Genomic DNA, 12,769 nt, shown 5'->3' with positions numbered 1-12,769 from the left:
GGAGGTATTAGCAACTCCACAACAATGGCAGCTTTGGCAATCACTCTCTCCACATCCTGGGAGCTGCAGAGCACACAGCTGAGCTTCTCTGTGTTAACAGAGGATTTTCACATGTCTGTTGGTACATTTTACAGAGACAGTTCTATTTTATGTGTAATTTTTAAATTCAGGAAAATAAAAGAGTAAGGTAGCCACTGAACCTTAAGATTTAAGGTATTCTTTTGCTTTAAAAATAACCACGTAGCCAGGTTTGGTGGTGCATACCTCCAGTCCTAGCACTCAGGAGGACAAAACAAAAGGATTGCCAGTCTGAAGTCAGCACAGGTTAGGCAGTGAAAATCTGTCTCAAAAACAAACAAATAAAACCCCAAACTTGGTAGAAAAAAATTCATGCTAAGTAAAAGAAAACATGAGAAATTGATGCTTTAATTCTATTTCATTCTATTATTTAAAAACAAAACAAAACTCTTTGCAGTTTGGTGTTTATTGAGACTTGGATAAATTTTTAAAACATTGTTCTTACTAATATTGCACTGGTTACTTTTCTATTACTGTGACAAAACACAATGACCAAGGTGATATATAAAGAAAGTGTTTAATTTGGCTTACAGATCAAAGGTTTAGCATCCATGATGGTGGAGCAGGGGAACAGGTGAGATCTCACATCTTGATCTCACAACCACAGGCTCATGGAGTAGGGTGGGGATCTTAGGAATCTTTGGAATTCTCAAAGGCTACCCCCCAGTGACACACCTCCTCCAAGGTCACATCCTTATAATCCTTCTAAAAAGAATTCTACCAACTTGGTACCAAGCAATCAAATATATGAGCCCATGAAAGCCGTTCTCATTCAAATTACCACAAATAGTTTTCTATTTCAACAACTAATGATGAAGTTCGACAGAATGTGGTTGATTTACTGTTACACTGCTGCACGTTGATTAGAGATACAACTAATCCTGGGATGTGCCCCTTATACTCTGTAAACCTCACATGCCCCTGTGAATATACTGGGAGGATAATTCCACAGGACACTAGCTGTTTTCTTGTCTTGGTCCAGTTTCCTCCATTTCGTTTCAGAAAAGTTGCATATGTTTGTTTATGCCGCACTTTGAGAGAGCTTGTATCTACAAACCCCAACCAACATCTGAAATCATTGTTCTTTAAACTCTGTAGCACATATATAAAACAGTATATAATGCTGACTTTTGTAGCTTAAAAACAACATTTCTCTTATTACTCCTTTTGTTTCATTACTTGTAACCACTTTTGAAATTTTATTTATGCTGTTTATCCATTTTCCTTTTATGTTGATTTAAAAAAATAGTTTGGCAGGAACATATTTATATTGGACTTCTGCTGTGTGCATTTTTTCCAAACATTAAATTTCTTATTGGTAATTTTCCATTTCCAAAGACGTTTGAGATTTTACCATGGTTTAACATAATAAGAGCACTCATTGAATAATTTTTGTGTGTCACATTCTGTGCTAAGAACTTTAAGTACAAAATAGACAAAATTTTCACTATAATCCCATTTAAGAACTCTTACTGTGTCCACTCGGATATGAAAATCAAAGAAAAGAGGGAACAGAAGATGTGCTTAGAATTCAGAAGCCAGTGTCAGCTGGTGGAAACTAGAACCAAAGCAAGGCTTCCCCAGAAAGCTGGACACAGACAGAGGGCTACAAGTGAGAGCCACTGTCCCACAAGTGGGCAGGAGTGAGGATGGAAATGTGGCATGTGGCTCTTCCCTCCTGTCCTTTCCTCTTACTAGTATCTCTCTAGGTTTGAACCCAGCCAGAAACTAGCAGACGTGACACCTTAGAAAAGCACTGCAGAACAGAAGGGCAAGAAGAGAACATTCAAGCAAATAAGTGTGTGTGTGTGTGTGTGTGTGTGTGTGTGTGTGTGTGTGTGTGTGTCTCAGGGGTGTCAGTGCATACATACTATCCCATATTCAGTCCTGCCATATTTCATACCATTGTTGGAGGTATCCCACTTGAATAATATTAGTCATTTCACCATGTTCCTTTCTTTAATTTTAATTGTGTGTTTTGTGTGTGTCTGTAGAGAGAGAGTGTTGTGCCCAGATCTCGACCCCCAGAGAGACCACCAAAGACCAGCATGCAGGAATGCAAAAGCAAGATTTTATTTGGGATATCCAAATACAAGCCTAGGCAGAGACTTCGTCCAACAGATCCAACGCAGTGGAGGCTGGAGGAAGTGCCCACCTCTTGCAAGCTCAGTTTTTAAAGGCAAAAACCACAAGGTTACATCATTTAGGGGTGCTAGTATGGGTACAATTCTGATTGGCTCGCTTCTAGGGGCTTTCTAGAAATCATGGCTTAATCTTACTTCTAAGGGAGTGGTTACCCGCCACCATTTCTCATTGGCTGTCCTCAGGTGGGGACATTTCTGTGGTCAGTTACCCTGGAAACCAGGAAGAGAACATTCCATAGTCCGGCATTACCTTGTGACTACCTTGTGACTCTGTACTTTTACACTTCCTGGTTTCTGGAATCTGAACTGACTGGTTTTAGTAACTCATAGCCTGTACCTAAAAGGAGAAATCTCAGGCCTTAGTTTTTTTTTTTTTTTTTTTTTTTTTGGTTTTTCGAGACAGGGTTTCTCTGTGTAGCTTTGCGCCTTTCCTGGAACTCACTTGGTAGCCCAGGCTGGCCTCGAACTCACAGAAATCCACCAGCCTCTGCCTCCCGAGTGCTGGGATTAAAGGCGTGCGCCACCACCGCCCGGCTCAGGCCTTAGTTTTAGGGTGAAAGCATTTTGGTCTTATTTCTAAGATGGCTCATTTTGGTCTCACAAGGACAACCTTGGATGTCATCCTCTGAACTCCATCTCCCTCACTTGAGGCAGTCTCTGTTTTGGAAGTCAAACTCTCAGTTGGGCTAGCCTGCAGGTCAGCAAGCCTTGGACAGCCTCCTGTCTGCCTCCTTGGTGCTGGGATGACAAATGCACAGTCAGCATTTTGTGCAGGTTCCAGAGAGCAGACTTGGGTGGTCACTTATATGACCCCTGAGTTTACCCCTGAGCTGACTCCCCAGCCTACTACTTATTCTTCTAATTTTTGTTTCTATTTTCCAGTGTACTAAAATTTATAGACACATTAATATGACACTCTGAAGAATAAGATGTAATGTAAGAAAATAAGTATAGCTTCTTTATTAACCCTATCAGTAAAAGTTGTTCATTTTTCTGTATAAATGTTATAGCAATGTATATCTTATATACATATAATTTTATATAATTAATTTTAAAACTCATCATCTAACATACTTACAAAATAATTCTGAATTTACTGAGAAAAAAAACTTGAAAGATAAATAAAACAATTACTTAAATGTCAGTGCACTTGTGGTAGTTTGAATGACAATGGCCCCCACAGGCTCAAACATTTGAATGACTAGTGACCAAGGAGTGGAGCTGCTTGAAAGGATTAGAAGGATTAGGAAGGGTAGCCTTGTTGGCATAGGTGTGGCTTTGTTAGAGAAAGTATGTGACTGGAGGCATGCCAGGTCCAGTCTCTCTCTTGATCTGTAGATCAGGATGTAGTTCTCAACTACTGCTCCAGAGCCAAGATTGTCATCATGCTCCCTGCTGTGATGACAATGGACTAAACCTCTGAAACTGTAAGCAAGCCCCCAATGAAATGCTTTTTATTATAAGAATTGCCGTGGTCTTTGTGTCTCCTCACAGCAATAGATGAGTGAGTAAGACAGTATTCAAACATGTCCTAAGGTTACAATAAGAAAATGATGTCAAAAGATTTAAGTTTTTTTTCCCTAGCATTTATCATTACCATGGTAATTAGGTTGATTAATTTTAATTGCTGTGACAAATATCTGATCAAATCAATTTACTGAAGGAAAGATTTATTTTAGTTCATGGTTTTAGTCCATTGTTATTGGTTCTGAATATAGGGGACAAACATCTGCCATAGAAAAACCAGACCCATTCATACCAACTGCCTCTCTTTGTCTTGGCAGCTAGAATCTTTCATGACCATATATTTCTAGCAAAAAAGGTTTTGCTCCTGCAAATATCCAGAGTGTTTTTCTTAGAAGTGCTTGGACATGTGCCTTTAGACTACCCATCTGTAGTTGAGGTTGACTAGCTTAGCTCTAAGTCACATATTCCTTCTCTCAGATTGGGGCAGGCTGACCTTAAACTGATGAAAGTATGAATAAAAGCCATCATGTGAAATTCAGAGGCCCTGATTGCAGATACTGAGAAAGTTATTGCACATAACTAATATAACATTGTCTCTGCATGTATGCTTTTCCTCATTTTGAAGATTGACATGTTTTTCTATGTTATTGGAGGGTTTTTTCCCCCTATACTTGGATAACAATCTTTAAAATAGAAATTTCAAGTTTTTTAAAAATGAAGTTTCATGTCCACATAATGAAAACATCAAAAAGTTGTTAGTGGTTATGGCTGTGCGAGTTTGTGGATAAACTAAAACTCAATGAATTATAATTTTAAAAGATGATTTTATAATTTTTCGAAATATTTTTCATGGAAATAAATGTATATCACTTTTTCCTCTCCTTTGCTCCCACTGCTTCTCCCAGATACCCTTCCTCCAACCCCTACCATCTCCTCCACTCTTTTTTTTATTATTATATTTGCATATTTATTTTTTTTAATAATACTTTCAATCTGTCTTTCATTTTTACTTGTTTGCATCTGTCTAGCTTTCTGTCTTGAATGTTGTAAGTTACCTATCTGTTTGTATCTTTCTTTTAATCATGATAAAACAAGAGGCAATAATGGGATGGTGTAAGAACAGCTTTGCAATGACCCATCCCTAGATAAATCTAGCGCCTTATTTATTCCAACTCTGTTGCTGAACAGTTTCCAAGTGCTATGTGACACAGACTTACCAATGAAGAACAGTTTCATCAAACTCAAATAGAAGAATGACAGTTTCCTGTAAAAGATAGAAGAGTGAGTGACATCCTTATAAAAAGACATTTTAAAATTCTCTGAACTTGATCCCATTTACATTCACTAATTTAAGGGTTTTGTTTACACAATAGAAGAGAGTTTGAGAGTGAGACTAGTGGGTGCAATCAGCATACACAGTTTCTTTACTCGAATAAAAGACATATGAGTAAAATGCAGATTATTTATAGAGACACACATTGAGTTATTTAATGTTCAATTTATAAACCAGTATATGATTGTTACATTTGTCTTGTGCTGTAATGATATGTCTTTAATTAAGAGGTGCTAAGCACTCTGTAGCTGCTCCACAGAAAAGAACAAATCCCTTAATATTAAGAATAGCTACCAAGTCGGGCAGTGGTGGTGCACACCATTTAGTCCTAGCACTCAGGAGACAGAAGCAGGCAAATCTCTGTGAGTTCAAGGCCAGCCTGGTCTACAAAAGGAGTTCCAGGACAGCCAGGGCTATATAGGGAAACCCTGTCTTGAAAAAATAACAGCAACAAAAAACAACAAACAACCCCCCAAGTAGCCACCTCTGGCTAAGGATAGCCACAATGGAGAATGGAGTGAGGTCATTACTTTAGGCAGCGACTGATGTAACTATCAACAATGCTGCCCTCTGTGTCTGGCCAGAACAGTTTGTGTTGTCATGAGAATAGCAACAGGAAAGGCCTAATGCCTTACTGATGCTTTCTAAGTAATTCTCAGGTGGTTCACACTGAGCAGTTTTTTGATCATTTTTTTAAATTATATCGCCAAATGTCATCAAATCATCAAAATTGGACTTTTGTATCCTAAAAGCTTTTAATGGCAACATTGCAATCTTCTGACTAAATGTAAATAATCTTATAACTGTTTGTTCCATTGTAGTCAAGGAAGGAAAAAAAAAAAAAAAAAGCTGTTGGCCGCAGCTGGCATTGACAATGAGTAAATGAGGAAGACCGAAGATGAAAAACCTTTCACTTCCCCACACAGTCTGACTAGAGCATAAAAGAGGTTAATTTGCCAAACAGCATGACATTGACCCTGATGATGCTTCAGTACATTAATCTTGTGGCCAAGTGGCAGACTGGGAAACATGAGGACTCATGTTGCCTCATGCACCTTAGAAGAGCAATACATAAGCAAACGTGGAGTAAAATTCTGAAATTGCATCCCGTGTTCTGTGTGGCGATTAAGAACAGATCTGATGGAAACAGACATTCTGGGTTCAAGTTCTGGCCCTCGTGTAAAGTGAATCTGTGATCTTGGGTAGTGTCTTCAACTTTCTGAACATCACTTTCTGCATTTGTAGAATGGGATATCATAGAACCTACTTCTTGGTCTCAGGAACTTTAAATTAGGAAGGTTGAATGAGTTAGGTTATATAATGCTCTATCAAACATGTCTGTCCTAGAATAAGGACCGTGCTTTTGAATTTGTTTTTCTTATCCATCTTTCTATCTTTCCTTTTTTCTTGAATGGAGTCTTCAAGCTTAACTCAAGGTGACCTAGAAATTTGAATTCTCCTGCCTCAGCTTCTGAAATGCCAAGATTTCTATGTGCTCCCCCATGCCTTGCAAGTGTTTCACTTATAGTAGGGCTGCTCACATTTGACTTCTACCTTAGATTACTGTTTTGGACCCTTAAGCTACAGCCCATATTGTCTGGATGTTTAGAACAGTGAATCCTAGCCCTTGAAGGACGTCTGAACCAAAACAGCAAATAGATACCAGCGCTTCTCTGAATGGAGCTGTCCCTTTGTCTTCAGAGAAATATGTCAGAAATAACCGGCAGTGGCTTATTGCTTTCTCATTCTCTAGCAGTTCAGATCTTCTTAATCTTGCATTGCTGGCCTGGTGAATCCAAATTCCCATGTAACCAAACATATTGTATGAGTGAACATAACTTCCTGGTCCAAACCAGACTGGTGCACAAATCTATGGGGCTCTCAGAACACCTGTACTGAGGCTTGGCTTCTTCTGGTTGCTTATTGCTGAGTCCCATCACTCTGCTGTTTTCTTTCATGGCTACCCATCCTTGACTCTGCAATGCACTCTGGCTTCAAAGTCACAGAGCCAATCTGGAAAACTTTGCCTTTTTTCTTGCAGTGTGTTTAACAATTTGCCTGGGATTGCAATCCTGATGTAGATGCAGTCATGGGCTGTAGGAGGAGGAGTTTTTGTCGGGACAGCTTGTTCCCAAATAACCACACAAAGACTTATTGTTAATTATAAATGCTAGGCCAATAGCTTAGGCTGGTCTCTAACCAGCTCTTACAACTTAAATTAACCCATTTTTATTAATCTATGTGCTGCCCTAATGTGCGTTTACCTTATCTATGAACTTCCAATGTTACTTCTTCTGTGTCTGGCTCTTGATTCTCTTCTTCTCAACGTCCTCTCTGCCCCCAAAATCCTGTCTAGCTATCAACCAATCAGCTTTTTATTAACAATGAGAGCAATACATGTTTGCAGTGTACAGAGGGATTATTCCACAGCAATGATCAGACACTTCTACTGGTGAGTCTCTGACAGTAACATCGATGATTCTTCCAAGAAAATAAGCAGGAAGAGAGCCATGGAGTTTCGAACTATCCTCTCTAGACACATTTCTGTCCCCAAAGCAAGGGACTATAATGGACCCTAAAAGTATAGTTCCAGGTTAGTACTCAGAAAAACACCAAGCAAAGGAGCCACGGGGTTAAAAGGGTTGGCACATTGCCGGTGAGGAATGAAGTTCTGTAAATGAAATCAGCTGCTTTGTCATCATCATCATCCTGATTCAAGAGCTCTAGAAGGAAAAAGAAATTCTCTGCAGAGAATTTTCCAACAGCCTTAGAAGAATTAAATCTTAAGAAGAATGTATATAATCTTGACATACACAGTTAGTTCTTGCAGTGAATGAAAGAACTTCAGCAAAGTTGGCTTATATGTTTGAAAAGTAAAAATGTCACCAGCTGGTCTTTCCTGAGTTTCTCAGATTCCGTCCTCCTTTTTCTTTGATTGTCTGCTTCCGCTTTGGCTGAAGGAATTCCTCATTGGCAGTCTTTCATATTTCCAGACCGACTTGGCACAGAATCTTGACCCACACTTCTCAGTTTATTCCATTTGGACTCTAACAGGTATTCCAAGTGTCCATTTCAGGAATAGTTTCTAAAGCATACACTACCTTAACCCTGTGAATTATCTCTAGCATTGCCTCTTAAAGTCCCAAGTGGTCCTTAGAAGTCTATTGTTATCCAGAAAAGATAGCTGTAGGAAAGTACAGTGGGATCTCCATGCGGATACTGCAAACATTGAAGCAAGGATCATCAACATCTGGACAATTATAAAGTTGGTGATATCTTTACTGACTCAGAGACCATACTCTGGAAACAATGGAGCCTACTGTTATCAATTCTCTGTACAGCAGGTTTGGTATTTCAGTTAGCATCCCATTGTCCATTAGGACAAGGGTTTGTTTGAGTCTTATCAGTGTTTACTGTTCTCAAAGAGTTCTGAAAATGTATTATTTATAACAACTTCACCAGAATTTGGGTTCATAAAGTGGGAAACATACACATGCACACACACACACACACACACACACACACACACACACACTAAAATAACAGAATACTTTACCATTACCTCATAGTCCTCGAGATAACGCATACCAATAAATCAGTAACAGACTCTTCAGTTATATATGCTATTCTCTAAAGATATGTCCTACATTTTTTATTGTTATAAAATGAGACCAGAATCAACTAACATGAAATAATAACTTCTAAATTAAGGTAGCAGCCTTATTGGCAGGGGATACATGCACAGACCACTACTAGGGGCTTGAGACCATGAGTATATAAATATGATGCTTTTCTGTATATGTACAAGCTTACAGTAAAATGTTTTTGTTTTGTTTTGTTTTGTGTGTGTTTTATTAACCGAAGGAATGGAAATTTCCTGTGGAACTGTGTCTTCTAGAAATGTCAGAAGCTAGACCTTCGAAGACTCACCAACATGGCTGCCTAACCCTGAACAAAAATGACAACCAATGAGCATGCTAACATACAAGGGGAGAAGCTCATGAGGCCTCAACACTAGACAAAGAACTACAAGTAACTAAGGAAGGCTGAGAGTAGGAGAAACAATTTTCCCCAGGGAAAAGCACACCAGTTGGTTATCTAATACCAAATGGTCAGCCCTGAACACGTGTATACAAGTAAAGTTTAATTTATATATTAGGAACGGAAAGAAGTTAATAGCCACAATTAATAGTAAAACATAATTATTACAACAATATGTTATAATAAACATTACATTAATGTACATTACATTAATGTGGTCTCCATCTCATACCATTTTACTGTAATGTATTCACACTTCTGTATTTGAGATGTGATACAATACAAGGCAGTAAATGTAGATAAGTGGAGAAACGGGGGAAACCAAAGGTAAGGGGAAATTACTGAACTTCTTTCTACCCACTGTAAGGTTTTTTCATGTTGCATCAATTATTTGTCCACAGATTTCTTTTGTCATTTGTAATCTTTTTGTTAACATTTATTCTCTCCTGGCTTTTAATGTTCTTAAATTAGAGCTCATAAATTAAATGTTCAGCTTCAAATAGAGGATTTAAGTTTATACTAAGTGCTGTTGATTTAAAAATTAACCTAGCCATTTCCATCATGTTGCGTTTACAGATGAGGAAATGTGGTTTAGTTATGTTATTTGATGTAGTGAAGACAATGCTTTTGTTTAATGGCAAAAAAAAAAAAATTGAGTACTTAGCCTCCTCACTCTTAGGAGTTGTTACTTCCCTTGTATGACAATTTGATTCTTTTAGTACGTTAAAAATGTGGTTCTCAGCCTTAAGTGCACATTAGCACTACCTGAGAAAGGTTATGAAGCCCCAATACCCAGGTCACATGCTTCATCAATTATTCAGAATCAGTCTACTTCAAATTATCTAACATATTCTAAAGTGCACAAAATTGAGAACTTCTGTACATGTCTGTTCATACATATGTGAAATACAGGTATGGAAGAGAAGGTCCAGAATTTGAGCTTCAGTTAGGAGTAAGTGAAAAATCAGGCCACATTTTAGAAGGCTGATTTGCAATAGGGTGGTTTTATGCGTAGAAAGTCAACAGTGGATTGGTTGGTGGCTTGTATAGTTTATGAAATAAGAGAGGATAGAGACCCAGATGCAGGTGGCAGCAGTCACACTATTCGGGGAACATGGAGACTATCTGAGAAGCTTCTGGAAACAGTTCTACAAGACTTGGAAACACTGTATGTGAAGGCTACAGGGGAGAAAAATTCCAGAGCCTTCACAATTGTGCCTAGCCCAATTCTGGGAGTAATTTGTTGCCCACATGTGGTAAATTAACACTTTGAATGACAGTGTACCAATTTGCAAATTACTTCTTTCAGGGCATTAATGACTGCAGAGTATAATCACCATGGCATTATTTTATTGGCATTAGAATTAATAAATATTTCATGAGCCACCAAAAATTATAGTCCCAACATTTTGAAGAATAGACATTGTTCCAAAATATGAAATCCCAACTTTAAACTCTTACCAGTGACAACACTTTCTTTAAATATTTATAAATAAAATAACAATTCATTTGAGTAGCAGATTAATTGAGATGTGTTTCAATTATACTTAATGTTAAGTAGTTTTGTTTATGTAATTATGATCTGAAGGGCTTGAGGAATCAAGCAGCATGATTTTTAGAGCAATTTAATTGTAACATTAGGGGTTTCAGCGAGTCTCTTGGTCTCAGTTGCCTTATCTATAAATCAAATGAAATGCTTTATACATATGACAGCAATAGTCTGATGAAGGCATCCCACTTAAGGTTGAGTACTACAAAGTTTTACCTTTGCACATTGTTCAGGTGTGTGTCTCTTTACTAATTACTATATACTGCAATAAAAAGCTTCTCTGATAAGGAATGGGTGATATACTGAAATACAGGTATAGCAGGATATATATCAGTCATTAGGAGTCATTTTGTTGCTATGATCCTTTAGCAGAATAACAATAAATTTTTCCCCTAGGCCTATTACCTATCTAGTTTCAGGTTCTTAGTCACTTTGGCAATGTCGTGTACGGGTTCAATCTCACCAAGTGGGCCTTAAATCTAATCAATAAGTGGCTGGTTACTCCCGTAACACCAGTGCCACTGTTGCACCAATGGATCTTGCAGGCAGGTCTCTGTTGTCACAGGTTCTGTAGCTCCATGAAATTGGGATCACTTTTTTCCTCCTACAACATGCAAAGTACCTTCCAGCTCCATAAATGGTGGTCAATGGGGGTCAAGCTGTGAGTTGACTCCAAGGAAAGAGCATCTTTCAGATACAACAGCACGGATGCATATCTGAGCTCACAGAAACTGGCCCCACTCACAAGACCCATAGAGCTTCAAAACAGACGAAATCCCAGCACTGAAAAGTGGAAGTGGACACAGTGTCCCATCCACAATCAAGAAGCTATTTGCCACTGATACCTGCTAGGAACGAGAAAAGCAGTTTTCTCCAATGGACTGTCACTTAGTATATCAAGCACACTTGGTAGGCAAGCTCTATGACCTAGAAGGAGTTAGGCAACATAACTATTTTGTGTACCATTTGTGTCATTTTATTTTCACATTATTTTTGTCCTATTGATTTTTTTGTTTTCTTTGGTTTATCTGTTTTAATCTTCTTTTTTTATGTGTTTTCTTTTTGTGATTTTTTTGAGAGAGAGTGCATGAAAGTAGATGGGTAGGAAGGTGGAGAAGATCTAGGAGAATTTGGGTTTGGGGAAAGAATATAATAAAATTATATGAAAAAAATAAAAATTAGAAAAAAGTAGTCTGAATCAAATACTTTCCCATATTATGTTTGTTTGTTTGTTTTTTTTCTGTTCACTTGAACTGCTGTGATTTTACTTTTTCCTCTTTTTAAAACTGGAAATAATTTTTTCCCCTCAAACAATGTACCTTGATTATGGTTTCCCTCCCTTTACTCCTCCCTCCTTCCCCTCCCCTCATGTCCACTCCCATTCTGTCTCTCCTTAGAAAGCATGGATTTCTAAGATATAACACCAAACATGACAAAGAAAAACATAATAAGATGAAGCAAAAACTTTTATATCAAAGTTAAACTCGGCAACACAAAAGGAGGAAAGGAGTCCAGAGAACAGGCAAAAGAGTCATAGACTCACTTGTTCCCCATAGTCAGGAGTCTAATAAAAATACTAAGCTAATAGCTACAGCTATACTATATAAAAAGAGGACCTGATGTAGACCCCTGTAGGCCCTGTGATTGCTGTGTCAATCTCTGTGAGCTCATATCTCCCTCATTAGTTGACTCAGAAGGCTTTGTTCTCCTGGTGTCCTCCATCCCCTCTGATTCTTACAATCGTTCTGCATCCTCTTCTGCAGAATTTCCTGAGCTCTGAAGGGAGGAATTTGATTGAGATTTCCACTTTAGACTCCTCTCTCTCTCTCTCTCTCTCTCTCTCTCTCTCTCTCTCTCTAATATCTGGCTGTGGGTCTCTACATCTGCTTCCAGATGAAGCCCCTCTTATAATGACTTGAGAAAGTGCTGATCTATAAGTAGAGCAGACTATAATTAGGAATCATTTTATTAATTTAAAAAAAAAACAGTTGTGTTTGGTTTTACCCAAGGTCTCTGGGCTACTCAGTCTCTGGTTCTTGGTTACCCAAGCACTGTCAGATATGAGTTCCTTCTTGTGGAGTGAGCCTTATGTCAAATGAGACACTGATTGGCTCTTCCCACAAGTTCTGTATCACCATTGCCCTAGCGTATTTTGCA

Source organism: Peromyscus eremicus, chromosome 3 (assembly GCF_949786415.1).
Source record: "Peromyscus eremicus chromosome 3, PerEre_H2_v1, whole genome shotgun sequence".
NCBI lineage: Eukaryota > Metazoa > Chordata > Mammalia > Rodentia > Cricetidae > Peromyscus > Peromyscus eremicus.
Note: the sequence above shows the minus strand (reverse complement) of the source record.